This window comes from Peromyscus californicus, unplaced genomic scaffold, assembly GCF_007827085.1.
Source record: "Peromyscus californicus insignis strain IS unplaced genomic scaffold, ASM782708v3 Scaffold_4__1_contigs__length_199733344, whole genome shotgun sequence".
NCBI lineage: Eukaryota > Metazoa > Chordata > Mammalia > Rodentia > Cricetidae > Peromyscus > Peromyscus californicus.
Genome location: NW_026294562.1, coordinates 191,159,379 through 191,175,832, shown reverse-complemented (window position 1 = coordinate 191,175,832; position 16,454 = coordinate 191,159,379).

Genomic DNA, 16,454 nt, shown 5'->3' with positions numbered 1-16,454 from the left:
AACTATTCTGTCAGTAAAAGGCTTTCTGGAGAGATTTGAGTCAGGCTCCACAGAAGAAAATATAGGCATGGCACTGGGAACCTGGCCAAAAATGAGTGACTAGACATGTCACATGTCCTAGGAGAGAATCCATTATTTGCTACATGTGCAAATATTCAAACTGTCTCTAAATGGTTCTATTCATACCATAGCCTAGTAGTACTTTCAACATGGGTTTCAGAGAAACTTTAATTTTTGCAGCAGGCAACAGTTATTTCAGAGACTTCTGAGTGCAAAGCTTATAATGGGAAATTCATATTATAACATACAGATATCAGAAACATTACAGAAGCAGTGGGGGGCAGGGGAGATGATTGAAAGAGCTGGAGAATGAAGAGGTAATATATGAAAAATTTAAACCAAGCGTAAGAGAGGTTTCTACAATGAACACTTTTGCTGTAGATATCATTCTGTATGCTGTGAATGTGTTGCTCTGATTGGTTAATAAATAAAGTGCTGATTGGCCAGTAGCTAGGCAGAAAGTATAGGTGGAACAAGAGAGAGGAGAATCTGGGAACAGGAAGGCTGAGTCAGGAGTTGCCAGTCAGACAGAGGAAGCAAGATGTGAAGGCAGAACTGAGAAAAGGTACCAAGCCACGTGGCTAAACATAAATAAGAATTATGGGTTAATTTAAGTGTAAGAGCTAGTCAATAGTTAGCCTGAGCTAATGGACTAACAGTTTTAATTAATATAAGCCTCTGTGTGTTTACTTGGGTCCAAGTGGCTGCGGGACTGGCATGTTAGAGTGATTTGTCCTGACAATGGGCCAGGTGGGACACAGAAAAACTTCAGGTACAAATGGTGCCTAAAGGTTTGAGTTTCCACCTAAGTTCCTGCTTCACGTCTTATGTGGGCAGCGAGACACCACAATATGTAGTGGGTAGCCATTCCAGCTTTGATCTGGAAGTTCCAACCCCCATTGAGACTTTGGCAACTGTCATGCCTACAAGGCGGGGCCAAGGGAGGCACCTGGAGACCCAAGATCTGGATGGGCCAGTGCTCTCTCTCTGTTCCGGGACCCTGGACGGTGGAGGTGGGCCAAGCAGAGCTCCAGAGAACACCGCTGGACTGTGATACACCTTCCCCAGACCCCACGACCTACCTATCCCTTAATTTGTAAGTTACGACACTAAATAAATCTCCTTTTAACTACATGGAGTGGCCTTAATAATTTCACCAATATCTGGCGCTCATGTGGGGCAAATTCTAAAGGCCTGGGTGGCTCCCACCCTCAGCCTCCTCCCCGGCTAGCGGGTACCTAAACCCGCCTGCAAAGTTCCATATAACCAGGGAACGCCTACATGGTTCTTAGCCCTGAAACCAGCGAAAGAGGCACTCCCCCGCTTCCTGAGTGCCGGCTCCAGCTCTCGTCATCTCGACTCCAGAGAGCTGCAGTCAGCCAAGATCACCAGCAGGCCCTGCTTTGGAGCTGTACCAATGCCACCTGCTGGCTGAAAAGTGCTACTACACCCCCCCAAACCATGAAAGGTAAGCATATTGTTTCAAGTAAAAGTACTTGGTAATTTTACACCTTAAAATTACCTAACAAATTCTGAGTAATTCTTGTAATATGGCCGACAACATTACCTCACAAGAATTTGAAAACCTTTTTACCTGTATGATGAATGACATCTTCCTGGAAATACACAACCTTCCTAAGGCATATCTGGCCTGTACCATTTTGGCATTCATTGTAATAATTCACACAGGGTTCAAACACTAGTTTAATAACAAGAACAAAGATGAGTCATTATTGGGACTGATACAGGCTTTAAAAGATAGCAATTAAAACTTACAGAAAAAGATTCTCTCTCTGGAATCTGCTAACCAGGATTTACAGGCTTTCAAAGATAGCAATGAAGGCTTACAGAGAAAGATTCTCTCTCTGGAATCTGCTAACCAGGATTTACAGGCTTTCAAAGATAGCAATGAAGGCTTACAGAAAAAGATTCTCTCTCTGGAATCTGCTTTAAAAGAGAGCAATGAAAGCTTACAGAAAAAGATTCTTTCACTGGAATCTGCTGATCAGGATTTACAAAACAGGCTTGTACTGAAAATTGATCTTATTGATAATAAATGTGAATATTTAATGGACAGAACACTAACTCTCCAGACACTATATAAGGAAGAAAGACTATCATTAATTGATAAGGTCCATGGAATCATGTGTTTCTGAGGAACATAAAAACTTCTATGATTCCATGAGAAATCTGGAGTCCCTTGCCAGAGAGGAGGTTCACTCCATAGAACAGACCCTAGGTGCTCGTTTGCAAGCCTTAGAAGAAACTCTCAGTAAACATGACAAGGGACCTAATAAGCAGAAGGGCAAGACCATAGAGGTTGTAACATCTCCAAATGGCTCTCATACAATGGCTTATCCTGTTATCATCCATGAGAAGCCAGCGGATGACACACACCCCAAGCCATATAATACATATACATTACAACCAATTTCAACAAGGGACTTTAAAAATATAAAGGAAGCAGTAGTTACGTATGGGATACACTCCACATATGTAAGACAGATATTAAATTCGTTGTCTACCTCACATAGAATCATCCCAGATGACTGGCATCAGTTAATTTCAGCTGTTCTAGAATATAGCCAGCAGCTACAGTGGAAAAGCTGGTTTAGAGAAGAGGCAAAAAATTTAGAACAACAAGGTAAACTCAGAGGTTTTGTGATCTCCCAAGATCAAATACTTGGTGAGGGATGTTTTGCTGACAGGAATGTACAAGCCACTTATGATGAGCATACAATATCCTTATGCTGTACAGCAGCTCTAAATGCTTGGGAAAAAATTCCAGAACCTGGAAAACCAACTGAGGTATACACAAAGATATTTCAGGGACCGCACAAACCCTTCTGATTTTTTACAAAGGTTGAACACAGCTATAACAAAAGCTATATCAGATAAAGAATTAAGAAAAGTATTAACTGAGTCCTTGGCATTCAACAATGCTAATGCAGAATACAGAAGAATACTTACACCATTAAAGATCAGATCAGCTCCTTTGGAAGAATGGATTCAGTATACTAATGGTGTTGAGTCTCGTAACTACAGTAATGAGGCTTGGATAGGAGAGACAAATCCCAGAGTTGAAAGAAGGCCCCGTGTTACCAAATGTTTTAAATGTGGTACACCAGGTCATATAAGTAAAAACTGTACATGGGGTACTCCTAGAAGTAATACTTCTTTTAGGAATAGCCTAAACAGGAGACCCCAACCACCTCCCGGATTATGTAGAAGGTGTGGCAAAGGCCGACATTGGACCAGTGAGTGCAGATCAAAAATAGATATACGAGGCAACCCTTTACTGGTGGGAAACACCTCAGGGGGCCTCTTGCAGGCCCCCAAATCAAATGTAGTACGAACATTCCCAGCCACTGTGAAAGAAATTCCTCTCCAGGACAACTGAATAAACCAATGCCTAATGTAAAATCCGATACTGCAATGGATGATAAAACAGCTCTGATAGGTGGATCACAGTTTACAAAGAACACTATAAAACAAATATTTTGGCAGACTTCCGTAAATGAACAAAGACCAAAGCTTAGGTTTCGAATTAATGGCCTGGTTCTGGAGGGCCTGGTAGACACAGGTGCAGATGTGACTATAATTACACCAAAATCATGGCATCCGAATTGGCCTCTTCAAGAGGTAGATGTCCAACTTTTAGGGATTGGCACCCTATCTCAGATAAAACAGAGTTCGAGATGGGTTGAATGCATAGGGCCAGAAGGACAGAGAGGAAGGCTGAAGCCATATGTAGCAAATGTAGCAGTAAATCTTTGGGGCCGAGATCTGTTACAACAGTGGAATACCCAGATTAAAATTCCTACACTTTCAGAAAAGGAATACAGACAAATGCATGTTTCTAGGAATAATATCATGGCATGCTATAAAAATCAGTCACCAACTATTCAGGCTGTTCACAAACAGAGCACGATTGCTGTTGAACTCTCAGAAGTACCAACTGCCTTACCTTTAAAATGGCTAACTAATAAACCTGTCTGGGTTGGACAATGGCCTTTGGCAAAAGAGAAGCTACAAGCTTTAGAACAGGTTCAAGAGCAGTTAAATGCTCAACACATTGAAGACTCTACCAGCCCTTGGATTTCTCCTGTATTTGTTATTAAAAAAAAGTCTGGTAATTGGAGAATGCTGACAGATCTGAGAGCTATTAATAAGGTAATTCAGCCAATGGGCTCCCTACAGACTGGAAGGCTCTTGCCCTCTCTGCTACCTAAAGAATGGCCTATAATAGTTATTGACTTAAAAGACTGTTTCTTTACCGTACCCTTACAAGAAAATGATAGAGAAAAATTTGCCTTCACAGTACCTAATTATAACAATTCTCAGCCAGTCAAGAGATATCCATGGAAGGTCCTCCCACAGGGAATGTTAAACAGTCCTACTTTTTGCCAATACTTTGTGCAGAAACCATTGGAGATAATTCATGTAAAGTTTCTACAATCCATAATTTATCACTATATGGATGATATCCTATTAGCTGATCCAAAGTTAGATACATTAGAAATCATGTTTGAAGAAGTAAAAAAAGTTTTGCTTCTCTGGGGACTGCAAATTGCTTCTGAAAATATACAAAGAGGAGATTCTATTAATTACTTAGGATATAAGATAGAGTTACAAAAAAATTAGACTGCAAAAGGTACAACTAAGGAGAGATCGATTGAAGACTCTTAATGATTTTCAAAAGTTATTAGGAAGCATTTCCAACTTACTGGGTATTATGGGAATACCCAAAGATGGACTAGAAAATTTGGCTAATACTCTAGAAGGGGACAAAGAATTAAATAGTCCAAGAGAATTATCAGCCAAAGCTGAGAAAGAATTGGCTCTAGTAGAAAAGTCAATTCGAGAAGCACATGTGGATCGTGTGGATCCGGAACTTAAATGCATTCTTATCATATTCCCCTCCAGACATTCCCCAACAGGTATTTTGATGCAGAGGGAAGATATTATATTGGAATCGATATTCCTACCACGTAAACCAAATAAGAAATTAAAGACTTATATAGAAAAGATCTCTGATTTGATTCAAAAAGGTAAACTAAGACTTCGCCAGTTGACAGGAATGGACCAAGCAGAAATTGTAGTACCTTTAACTAATGAGGAAATTTCATCACTATGGAAAGATAATGAATACTGGCAGAGAGCCTGCAGTAACTTTTTGGGAGAGATTAACAACCACTATCCCAAAAGCAAGAGAATAGAATTCATAAAGAAGACTGAATGGGTCCTTGCTCACATTGTATGACAAAAGCCAATTTCTGGAGTCCTCACATTCTATACTGATGCAAATAAATCATGGAAAGCAGGATATAAATCAGGAGACTTAAGTAAAGTGGCACAAAGTCCATACAGCTCTATACAAAAGGCAGAACTGTATGCCATTCTTATGGTACTGATGGACTTCACAGAACACTTCAATATAGTCACTGACTCTCAATATGCAGAGAGAGTTGTTTTACATATTGAAACTGCTGAATTTATTCCTGATAATATAGAATTAACTTCATTATTCATACAATTGCAGGAAATCATCAGAAAAAGGGAACATCATATATATATATATATATATATATATATATATATATATATATATATATATATATATATATATATATATATATATATATAACACATATCAGATCCCATACAGGTCTGCCAGGACCTCTAGCACAAGGTAATGATGAGATTGATCAGTTACTAATAGGTAAGGTGCTAGAAGCCTCAGAATTTCATAAGAAATACCATGTAAATAGCAAAGGTTTGAAGAAGGATTTCTCCATCACTTGGCAACAGGCTAAGGATATTGTGAAAAAATGTCCTAACTGTTCCATCTATAACCAAATTCCATTACCTGCAGGGAGCAATCCAAAAGGTATACAAAGAAATGAAATTTGGCAGATGGATGTGTTTCATTTTGCAGAATTTGGGAGATTAAAGTATGTACATCATACCATTGACACCTATTCTGGATTTCAATGGGCAACTCCTATGAGTTCTGAAAAGGCTGATTCTGTGATTACACACCTATTAGAAGATATGGCCATCATGGGAATACCTGTACAAATTAAGACGGACAATGCCCCAGCATATGTCTCCAATAAAATGAGACAATTCTTTGCTTATTACAATATAAAGCATGTTACAGGTATACCACACAATCCCACAGGCCAAGCAGTCATAGAAAGATCCAATCGAACTTTAAAGGATATGCTAAATAAACAGCAACAGGTAACAATGACTCCTAGAAATAGATTACATAGTGTTTTATTAACCTTGAGTTTTCTCAATGCCGATGAGAAAAGAACAATAGCTGCGGAGAGACATTGGACGACAGACAAAACTCCTGAGCTAAACCAACCGGTTTATTTCAAGGATATGCTGACCTCATAATGGAAACCTGGATATGTTCTACATTGGGGAAGGGGTTTTGCCTTTGTTTCTGCAGGAGAAGAAAAGCTATGAATACCAACAAAATTAATAAAAATTTGATTCGAACAGGAAAAAACCCTTGATGAGGAGAAGTAAAAGATCATCCACCAATATGACATCTCTACAAGGTGTAAGAAAAATTTAACAATCAAAGGTTGGGGTAGGGTTCTGTTTTTGTCTTTCCAGGATAATGGAAATACCCATCTTCCAAAAATCATAAGGCCTTGGATATCCGGATGTTTACAGCAGAAAGAAAGAATCTATTGGTACCAATCTACACATGGTAAAATCTCACTGTCTAACACCTATCTCTCTATCAATCTAGAGAAGTTGTGGTTCCAATTTAATTATAAGCTAAGCTGGCTTTGGAGATGGAATTGGCTCACTCCTTCTCTAAACCCAAGCATATTGCTAAAAGAAAAGGTTGAGAGATTCTTCAGTCCCATATCAGAAGAGCCCTCTGGTGTGGGACAGAAGGAAACCAATAAAAAGGGACCATTGTCTTCTAGATTTTAATTCTCTCTATGCTTACTCTTGATTTCTCAGAATCCTTTCTTACATGCTATGTCCTCTTTAAATCCAAACCTTCCATTTTGATAACAAATAAGTTTTTCCAATAGCAATCTCGGAAGTCTCCAGAAGGAAGATGGGGTCCCAACAACAACAACTCTACCCAATCCAGAATGATGCCATGGTAATCATCATCATACTACACTTCTTGCCAGAATTTCAGACAGTCTTACCCATTACTCTAAGACTTGCTGCGGAACCTACAGTTAGTCTAACTGAGATTTAACTATCTGAGCTTTCTCACAGTACCCAACAGAGATAACATCACCCCTTAAACAGCAGGAAGCAATTCTAAGAAAATGATGCCCCTTCTTCCTTAGGTTTCATAAGTCTCAGGGTTATGGATGATGGTTATAAGGTTGGGGGTGGAAGAAAATATTAGACTCAGTATTCTAAAAAAAGGAGAAAAAAGGGAAAAGAAGAAATGGAATGGATAGGTATAAGATATTATGGTAGAAAAAAAAACAAAAAACAAACAAACAAAAAAAACAACAACAAAAAAGATATTATGGTAGATTTTTGTATATACTAGTAAACAAATTTAGTAAAATGGCAGCCTTAGATAATTTGCACTGTAATTTGTACTGTTATGGATTCTTATATGTTGATACAAATGTAAACTATTTTATATTCCTGTTTAAGATAATTTGTATATTGATACAAATACAGAACTATATTTGTTAATAATGTACATATATTTCTACTCTTATTTGAAATATTTGTATATTGATACAAATGTAAATTTGTATCTGTCATACTTTATGTATGTTCTACTTCTGTTTAGGACATTCGGTATATTGATATGTATTTAAGATTATTGTCATATTGCATATTGCACTATACATTCCTACCTCTGTTATACATATCTTGTGTATTGTCACAATTTTGAAGTCATCGTTCTTTACCATACATTTGATTATAGACTGTTTACCTCGTTTACGTGAAGCCTTCATCCTTAGGTTATTTCAGTAGATAAGACTTATAGATTTATAGTCACCTATGCTTGTCATGTCTATAGTTACATTAGTTAGGTTATCCAGATTTACAGATACATAGGTCAGATGGACAGGTAATCTTCAAACACTTTATAGACCTAGAGAATATGGCATTCAAATAACTTAGAATTCTGTTGACGTGAGACACAATTGCTCCTGGCTGTACCAATTTGATCCTGAGAGAATGTTGGCCTTCTAAGACATTTCCACTTGGAAGTTTGTCTTCTTGGCACAAAATGGCCTACTGGGCAAAGAACTGCCCTTGCCTCGATGGCTAACAGTATGAATGCAATGCTGTCCTTTCTGGACAAGCGGGACACAAGTAAAGCGACCACTGTACTCTGCCAAGACAGGGTAAGATGGTCTTTCAGAATTTCTGCTTCTGAAAATGGTCTGTCAGATACTTTAGGGCTGTAGCCAATTTGAATGCACCAACAATGCTGAGAAACATTAGGTGACTGTCCAGGCTGCCAGCTGTCTCGGTCTACTCTTGCAAGACTCCTGAAAGTTGCTTGCATCCATCTACCATTTCTCAGGTACCATTATATTCCTTCTCAGGTCTTTGATGGGATTGAAGACTAGCAGTTATAGTTACAACTTAGTAGATAGAACATATTAAGTATTAGATTCAGGTTCTTTAGGATAGGACACCTTTTGGAATGATCTTTGTAACATGCCATTTACCTATGCTCTATACTTCTCTGGATTTTAGTATGTGTTTCTTGCTTGATATTGTTTGCATTGGTTGTAGTTCCATCTTATCTAGGTCATTATCCCTCATTATTCCTGGACAAAATTTGATAACCATTCCTTTGTATACAGTCTTGTATTAGGTTAGAACCTTCTTATTTAGACAAAAAGGGGGAGATGTAGTGGGTAGCCATTCTAGCTTTGATCTGGAAGTTCCAACCCCCATTGAGACTTTGGCAACTGTCACGCCTACAAGGTGGGGCCAAGGGAGGCACCTGGAGACCCGAGATCTGGATGGGCCAGTGCTCTCTCTCTCTCTGTTCCGGGACCCTGGACGGTGGAGGTGGGCCAAGCAGAGCTCCAGAGAACACCGCTGGACTGTGATACACCTTCCCCAGACCCTGCGACCTACCTATCCCTTAATTTTTAGTTACACCATTAAATAAATCTCCTTTTAACTACATGGAGTGGCCTTAATAATTTCACCAATAACAATATGCGAGCTTTAGCTACTCTATGATGGGTTCATGGTGTGCGGGCTTGACCTACGCCATGTTACACAGTTGTCTCCAAACTGTGCACTGTGCTGCGTGGTGGATATAGTTCTTGCTAGTTAAAAAAATGTTTCTGGGCTACATGCTGCTTTGATAGAGGCATAGACTCATTTCCCCCCAGTGTCCGGTGGTGAGAATGGTTCCTCCAAAGCTTGTGGTAAACATAGTTCTGCCATGTTGGAAAGCTGAGGTGGGCAGAGCCAGCAGCCACAGCTGCCTTTTCAGTCCTGCTAATTCTGCAGTTTGAAGCAATAGGTTCACAATAAGGCAGATTCAGATGGAATAGTTTACAATGTGTGTAAAAATGTATGTAGGCTTGGAAGAGAGTGAAAAAAGAATACATGCAGTTATATGCAGTTATATAAAGACAATCTTGAAAGAGGTTTGTATTCCGTAATAATCAAAACATTTCCTCAAAAAATGCTCCTAGTACTTTGGATAGAAATAAGTTCAAAAATTATAGAAAATGTGAATAAATACATTTTGAGAAATTTTGAGAGGAACATAAAGCCTAAAGGTGAAACGAACATTCATTAACATTATAAGAATGAAAAACATAGAGTACATTCATGGCTCAGCCAGCATCAGATATCAATGGAAAGACAGTGTAGACTGCGTTTAATACACTACAGTGATATTATGCAGTTCTTATTAAAAAATCTGCTGGCATTGTTAGAGAAAGTGGAAAAAATTAACCCTAAATAAACAGAATCTGAAGGAACTACAAAGTGTTCCAAAATATAACAGCAGACAATAACATGGAGGCATCAATGCCCCCAATTTCACATGACATTAAAATTATAGTAGTGAAACTATTTGGGACTGAAATGAAGACAGGAGCACCAATGTGAATGAAAGACAGACAGCATCACTATATTGAGTCAGGACAATAGTTGCTCCTACTATTAATTCTTACAATGCCTTACTCTTAAACATCTCATAATCCTGAGGTGTTTATCAGCAAAATTCTCCTGAATCATTTCTATTTAAACAATGCGACAAATCAGTATCATTTCCTGTTTCTACTGTCACTTGAGACACTCATCAAATCTTCCTCAACTCCACCTACCAACATGCCTAGAACCTTTGCTACTGTCTCCTCTTTTCACCTTCCAGGGCTTCTTTTCTGCTTCTCAGGTAAGAAGGTCTAGCTAAGCAGTGTGAGACCTGCATATGGGAAAGACATTCTTCGGAATGCACCTGGATTTCTAACACTATGCTCCATAGATAAAGAGAAAATAAAATAGAGGAGTCTAGAAAATATTTCCTAACAGTCAAACAGATTGAGAAGAGGTAGTGAGGGACCATTTTCACATTGTAAAACTTGAGTCCCACTTCTAATCAAAGCTCCATCAAATTCAAGGGGGAAAATGGAACTGACAACATTATTCACTACTGTGTTTCTGAATTAATAGTGGAACAAAATGAAAAAAGCTTAAGACCTCCCCAAATGAAACTCATGAAGAAGACAGGAAAGTTCATGAAAGTCTTTTTCCCTTGAGAATTTTACTGAACTGTATGAGATGTGTGACTCACTCACACATAGCCCAAATCCATGTGCAGCAGTTTAAAAAGGAATCCAGATGATGAGTACAAAAGCTGGGCATGGTCACTTAGGCTTCTATAACCATCACTCTGGAGGCAGAGGCAGGCAGATCTCTGTGAGTTCCAGGATAGCCTTGTCTATATAGTGAGTTCTATCACAGGCAAGGCTGTGTAAAGAGAATCTGTCTGAACAAATAAGAGATAACTCAGAAATAAAATGAGCACTTTACTTACATCACAGAGTGTATACATCTCAAATGGAAAGTTAATGGTTAAAATTTTACACAGTAAATGTTAATGTTTACAACCATACCCACAGAGCTTACAAAAGTACATTAAATGATCCAAACATATCTTCAGTTGATCCTTATGAGATTAATATCTAAGAAACTCAGAGAAGGCCAAGAAAACAAAAGCAAATGGCTAAGGATTTAATTCAACAATGTAGAATGTGAACATTACATTATATGGAGATAGAAAACTCAGGGACTCAAAACCTGATATGAAGTGAGAAAGAACAGAATAAGTTAAATAGTAACTCAAGGGAAAGCCTGTGCTTCAGGATGGAGAAGGGAGAAGACTAACATCAGGGCTTGAAGATAAAGCAATAGAACTGAATCACTCAATCAAAGAAATAATAGATGAAAAAGTGAACAAAATTTTAGTTGCATTCTAGCAGAATATTAAAAGATAAAAGTGAAATTCAAGCCTGGAATTGTGAGTCAAGGCAGGTTTTTAATGTCAGCTCCAAGGAGGGACAGGTAGGAAGATCTATGTGAGGTGGAAGCTGGCCTGGTCTCCTTATCACATTACAGGCCAGTCAGGATGACATAGTGAGACTGCCTCAGAAATAAACAAGAAATTCAAGGTCTATTTTCTACACTGATATTAAATTCCTCTAAAATATGCCCTTTGATAGACTGGTGGCATGAATGACATGGAAGCTTGTCATAGTTTGAGTGACAATGTCCCCCATAGACATGTATTGGAACTCTAAATCCTCAGTTGTTCAAAACATTTTGGGAAATTTTGTTGATGGAACATTATTAAATAAAATGTGTCACTGGGGACAGGCTCTGAGAAAAAAACATCCACAAGTCACCTTCACTCTCTTTCCCTTCTTAAGGATCTGGTTGAGCATGTCTTTTCTCAGCTGTTGTTCCATCAACAAAGCTGCTTGCTCTCAGCCCTCCCTGTCATTATTTACTCTTATTCCTCTGGAAGCATGAGCCAAAGAAAGCCCTTTCTTTTTCTTTTTTTTTTTTTTTTTGGTTTTTCAAGACAGGGTTTCTCTGTGTAGCATTGCGCCTTTCCTGGAACTCACTTGGTAGCCCAGGCTGGCCTTGAACTCACAGAGATCCGCCTGCCTCTGCCTCCCGAGTGCTGGGATTAAAGGCGCGTGCCACCACCGCCTGGCGAAAGCCCTTTCTTTTATAAGTTGCCTTTGTCATGGTGCTTTATGAAAGCAACAGAGTAGTAACTCCTACAGGCAACCATTGTCTGACTGGATTTAAGGCTCTCTTCAGAGAGCAATAATACCAGGTTCGGAAACCTGGTGAGGAGCACAGTGTGGTAGGTAGTGGGCTCCATAGGGGACACACTACTGTAGATTTCCTAAAATGTCCGTATGGCAAACTTCTTGATAAATACTTGCTTACACCGACAGTAAAGTGCTGTACTCAGCCTTCATCAGTGAATCTTCTTATGGCAGTGCACAGACTTTAGTACAGAAAACAATAATGGCCCAAACTGAGATGCTCTACGCTAAGTGGAACATCTATCACCTCCTCCAAGGCTCAAGTAATCGTTATGGTTAGATCAACCTGAAGCTTTCCTTGAGGCCCCAGTGTATGCAGAAAGAATATATTACCTCCTCTAAAACCAGGAATATGCCTGGCAGAGCCAAGAATGTCCCAAGGCAAGGGACTTGGGGAGTTATATTTTCTGACCCCAAGAACTCAACTGTTCCCAGCATAAGGGGTTGGGGTTGTCTATCTCAAGGCTGTTGTGTGCTTGTTCTTTGATGCCATTGAGATGTTGTGTGTTCCCCTTGTGCCACACGGATTGACTAGATTCTCATTTACTCCATCCCATTATATGATAGGCTATTGATGCACTCCCATTTTCACTTTCAGGAAAACTGTATAGTATGCTATACTTCTTAATAACTTTCTTGGCATAAGACATAGATCATACAAGAACACTTGAGCCAATCTTTTCTATCTTCTTTATTCTAATCCCCTATATCTTCCTCTTCACAAGCCTGTCCAGGTCACAGGACCATCCTGGAATATATAGGAAAAGCCAGAGCCAGGGTATGGGGGAAGAATGCCTTGAAAAACCTTCTGGATCTGACCATATTACCCTGGTAATTAGTACAATGACTCAGAGGATTGGGGCTAACAATTCATCATTGCTGAGTAGGGTGCCTGAGATTGGGAGCTTCCCTGAATGTCTGTTGACAGTTAATAAGAGGTGGTGGAAGGGTGTTTCTTTTTCAGAGAGGGAACCAGTTATGATCTAGTAAGTAACCTCCCACCCATGTTCAGACAGGTCTAGTTATAATCATAGGGTCCTAGTCAAAGAAAAGACATGAGAGAAGTCCTGATTTTTCATTTCTGCAATGGCCTTTGCATTATCTTTATAGAAACTCTCAACTGAGTCAGGTTCAGGTTGTGACCATAGGCTCACAACTCTGCCATCTCTGTACCTGTCTTCCTGATACTGCTCCATAGGGTTCACACTCCACACAGTCACCCTCCCAATCACAGATTGAAAGTTCTTTCACGTGTTTAATGCATATGCTACCATTTTCACTGCATATCTCATTCCTGACTTCCTGTTTATAAGAACCAAAGTGATACAAGAGATGCCTAGCACTCAGGGCACCCATTACAGCTGGTCAATGGGCAGCACTCATCATAGGTGAAACCTATCTTGTGTTTCCCACTGATTCACCCTGAAACCAATTTTCTGTCTGGAATCTCCATGCTACACACCATTATTCATGAACAAAATTCTCACCTAATGTGCACTGAAATTCAGTCTCTGCCTAGTCAGTGTCTATACACACATCCTTAACAGTAACAAACCCTGCAGACAATGCATTAAAAAGAACACAGAGATACAGTGTCAGTGGGAATTCAACTTATTGAAGGCATCATGTGTAGCTGGAGAGTTTCTCTCTGGGTCCCACCAAGTCCTCGCAGTCTCACAGACCATTTACAAAATAAACAAACTGTTTGGCCCAATGGCTCAGGCTTCTAGCTAGCTGTTTTTGTATCTTAAATTAACTCATTTTTATTAATCTATAAGTTGCCACATGGCTCGTGGCTTACCGGTATATTAACATCTTGTTTTTCATTGCGGCTGCTGGCAGCATCTTTTTGTTTCAGCCATTTACTTTTTAGACTTTTTTTTTCTCTTTTTGTCCCACCTATATTTTTTGTCTGGCTACTGGCCAATCAGTGTTTTATTTATAAATCAATCATCCAAAGCACTTCTCCTTTTTCTTTTTTTTTTTTAAAGGAAGGTTTTATCTTTAACATAGTAAAATTACATATAACAAAACAATCATTAAACAAGAATTATAGTTACAATATCTAGTCTATTTATGATATTTAGTTTATTTGTATTTGGCAAAATTAAAGAAGATATCCTATCTATCTTATGTTTGTGAGTCTAAGGTTTTATATCTAACTTATCTTTTATCATAACCAAGGAAATTATAACTATTTAATCTTCAACTACATCAAAGACCTCAGAAGGATATACTATTACCTGAGAAACAGAAGAAGGACGCAAGCAACTTTTGGGAGTCTTGCGAGAGTAGACAGAGACAGCTGGCAGCCTGGACTGTCATCCAAAGGGACTGCGGGGGCTTGGCAGGACCTGGAGAGAAACTCTCCAGTTACAATCACGCAAGTCTGTGTACAATTTCTTCAAGAAATTCACATAAGATTCAAATATATTACACATGTGATTTTGTATGAAATAACTATAGTACATTCTTGCAATAATGGAGAATTACTCACTGATCAACATGCATACTGAAAAGCAACAGAAAATGAAAAACAGAAAAATACATATATGATATATGAGCACTGATACATGGCTACCATGTCCTCATTCAGTCACAAGAAGACAATAAATGAGAGGTTTCTCTCCATAAAGATTCTAAGAAAGTTGATTCAAGAGGAACGGGCAGTTTCTGCAAGACAAACGAAGTAATGCTAAAAAGATACAAAATATGGAGAAAGCTCCAAGACTTCAAAGACCCCCAGGAGATTAAACTAAAATTCCAAAATCTTTTAAAATTTTGCAATAAAAGACATTGAATAATGTTGTAAAGACAGACAACAGGAGATGTTAATGGGAAGACAATATAGACAGGGCCTAATCCTCTGCAAAGATACTAAATAATTCTTCCCAAATTCCTGCTGGCATCATGTTAGGAAATGGAAAAACTGACCACAAAGGAAATGGAATCTAAAGAAATTACAAAAACCTTCAAAGTTAGGAGATCAGCAAACAAAACTTAAAGGGAAGAATTTTTCTAATTTTATAGCATGTAAAATCAGAGTAATGAAATTCATAATAGTGAAATGAACACACAAGTGATACAAATGGAATAGGGATGTCATTGTTCACAAACACAACAAAATAAATTATATTTTCCCTAGTATTAATTCTCATGTTATAAGCCAGTAACATATACAAGAACATAATCTTGAGATTATTTAGTATAGAATATTCCACAATAATTTTTAGAAAAATATGGCAAACCCAATTTCATTTCCCATTTGCACATTGTTTTAAAAAAATTCTTAGATTTTTAAAATTCATCTCATAAGTATTGATGTCTAGCAGTATGTCCTCTGTTGTGTCTGATGCCTGCTGAAGTCAGAAGAAGGCATTAGTTCTCCAGACGTAGTTGTCAGCCACCATGAGGGTGCTTGGAACAGAGCCCATATCCTCTTCAAGAGCAGGAAGTACTATTACATACTGAGCCATCTCTTCTGCTCCCTCCAAACTATACCATACATTTCTCTCTACCTCCCAGTATCCTCCTGCACAGTCTAAGCCCTGGTTAGGTTGCTGACACATTTCCCAGGCCTGCAGCTCCACTGGGCTGCAGTTTCCCCCATTGCACTGCTGACTGGTAATTCTCTCAGATGCCTCAGGGTGTCCTGCAACTGAGTTTTCCTGTCCCTACAAGATATGGAGATGACATCTGTGTCTTCTATTTGGTTCTGAACAATGTAGCTCCTAGAGGTTTCTCTGGGAATGCTGGGTTTTCCAGACCATGATGCCCTGGTTCAGGAAACACAGCTCCTGTAATCTAGATTTCACCATGCACTTGCACAAATGCTGCTAAATTTCCCAGGCCCACACAACCTCTGCTTCATTTCCCCATCATTCCTCAGATCAGGCGATTGTCCGAGTCCCACTGATACCCATCTGTCCCACTCTGTTCAGGCTACCTCCTACACAGCTTTAGCTGTCAGGCTGTCCTAGTCCTACTCTACCAAGCTTCCAAGGTGTTGCTGCAATCATACATAGGAACTGTGTTTATAAATGAGCACAGAATGAG